This window comes from Psammomys obesus, unplaced genomic scaffold, assembly GCF_907164565.1.
Source record: "Psammomys obesus unplaced genomic scaffold, mPsaObe1.curated_primary_1811, whole genome shotgun sequence".
Taxonomy (NCBI): domain Eukaryota; kingdom Metazoa; phylum Chordata; class Mammalia; order Rodentia; family Muridae; genus Psammomys; species Psammomys obesus.
In genome coordinates this window covers 45,081,292-45,083,369 of record NW_026585644.1, presented here as the reverse complement: position 1 = coordinate 45,083,369, position 2,078 = coordinate 45,081,292, and the positions used below count along the sequence as shown (strand labels likewise).

Sequence of the window (2,078 nt, the reverse complement as noted above, 5' to 3'; positions counted from 1 at the left end):
GGAATCCAATCTCCCGCGGAGCAGAGGGGAGCTGGCGGCTGCCACGGCTGTGTCCGCCCGGCTCTTGCTCCCGCAAGGCACCCGGAGGGAGCGCGAGGGGTCCCGGGAGGCGAGAGACCCGAGGGCGCGGCGGGCCCGGCGCGTGCGAGCCAGTGCGAGGCTGCGGGCGGGCGGGCGGGGTGCGCGGGAGGGAGGGGAGGGAGCGAGGGAGGGAGCGCAGCGCGCGCGCCGCCCGGCCCCGGCCCTCCCAGCCCGCCGGCCTCGCCGCCTCCGCCCGCGCGCACCGCTGCCTGCCGCCGCCGCCACCGCCGCTGCTCGCGCCGGGCGCTGCTGCTCCGGAGTCGGGCTGCCGTCCGCCGGCTTTGTGCTTCCAGCCGGGGATGGGAGCGACCTCTTCCTGATCGCCAGCGGTCTCCGAAGGAAGCGAGCGCGCTCGATCGCCCGGCGGGGCGGCGTGCAGGACCCGGGGAGGGAATCCATCCACGAGCCCGAGCCCCAGGTAGGAGCCGGTCCCTGGGAGGCAGAGACTTCGGGAGACAAAAACTGCTCTCTTCGCAGTTCTCCAGGCAACGATTCCCTCCGTTTAAGCCAAAGGGGTCTGGCATCTGAATTTGTGTGTGTGTGTGTGTGTGTGTGTGTGTGTGTGTGTGTGTGTGTGAGTGCGCGCGCCTGCACATTTTCTGGGTGTCCGTGCTTCTCTGAGAATGAAATTGCTCAGGCTGTTGGTGTTTCTGGGTGTGAGGGTCCCCGCCTGCCAGTGCAGATTGCCAGAGGAAGAAAGGGCTGCTGGGGGGGAGGGGGCAGGGGGCGGGGGAAAAGAGATGCTGCACCCTGGACAGTGCTGGGCTGCGAGGATTCAGGGCGCGAAGAGCTAAGTCCACCCGGAAAGCAAGCCGCGCGGCTGGGAAGCCAGACACCTCCACCCACCCGGCTCCTCTCAGGGTCGGTCACCCTTCCTGGTAATCCCTGGAGTCTTCCCCTAGCTCTGCTTGGGAGCCACCTCTTCTGGCGGGCGCTGGGTGCTACTAGGCGAGGACTGCAGAGGGGAGGGAGGTGTGGCTGGGTAGCAGAGAAAGGAGGGAGAGAGGCTGTGGGGAATGGGCTGTAAGACCCCGCGCCGGGGCACTCTGCCTTGGTGTGTGTTGGGGGTTCTGCACACACAGGCGTCTTCATCCAGAGATTCAAAGGGAACTTCACAGCTGCATTATCTGCCAGTGAGGCTGTGCTGCTGGCTCTTGGAGAAATGGCCTGTGTTCTGAGATTCAAGGATCTCCTTCTTGGCTCCTCCTTCTCTAGGAAGAGGGAGGTCTTAGAGCAGGACAGTCAGCCAGAGAAACCAAATCCGTCCTAGAGATGGTTTAAAAATATATATACAACATATGTACGTACTTGCATCCTTGTTGTCTCCCCCCCCCCCAAACATACTGGCCCTCCTCCTTGTAGATCCATAGATTCCGGCTCTGTCTGATGAATGACTTGCTGGCCTTTCCTACTTTCCTCCCCAGATAAAGTGGCGGTGCTTGAGTTAAGGGCAGCAGCGATCCAATTTAACAAAGCATTTTTGGAAGACAGCAATGTGCGTGTTGTCTGTGAGCACGGGCAGAAAGTCATGCTTTTGTGCTAGGTATGGTTTTTTAACCCCCTTTAGCCTGGCTCCCTGGAAGGCACTCTCTGCTTGCTAGTCAGCCACTAGTGGTTGTGAATATAACAACACAAACTTTGTCCTGCTGGAGGTGTAAAGACTAAAACGAGAAGAAAAAGGATATCAGTGGGAGGTGTAGTGGAAGAAGCTTAAAAAAATGACAGATGCGCGAAAGACAGTTCAGGCATCCTGGTCATGGAGGCAGCAGCTGTCTGAGGTGGAGATTTCTTATCAGATCTGCTTCAAAAGGTTGTTTGAGTCCTCAGATGGGAACCGCTGAACATCCACAACCTTGGGCCCGCTGTGTGATGATTTCTCAAGGGGGCTTGGGGGAAGGGGCTGGAACGGAGGCAACCTGGAGGGAATTCTGAAAGTATGCCCCTCTAACACACACACACACACACACACACACACACACACACACACACACACACAC

At 59.8% G+C, this 2,078-nt stretch overlaps 1 protein-coding gene across 6 annotated transcripts in view; it reads left to right on the top strand.

Moving 5' to 3' along the window:
- The first annotated feature begins 276 nt into the window (after positions 1-276).
- Positions 277-2,078, top strand: part of Slc8a1 (solute carrier family 8 member A1) — a 291,949-nt gene continuing 290,147 nt past the window's right edge. For 4 of the 6 annotated variants that reach the window (XM_055618896.1, XM_055618878.1, XM_055618904.1 and 1 more), the window contains exon 1: positions 277-499. The gene's annotated coding sequence lies outside the window, so the exon portion shown is untranslated. Of the gene's footprint in view, positions 500-887; positions 960-2,078 lie in introns of those variants that run through there. The other 2 variants (XM_055618924.1, XM_055618913.1) reach the window with 2 other exon arrangements.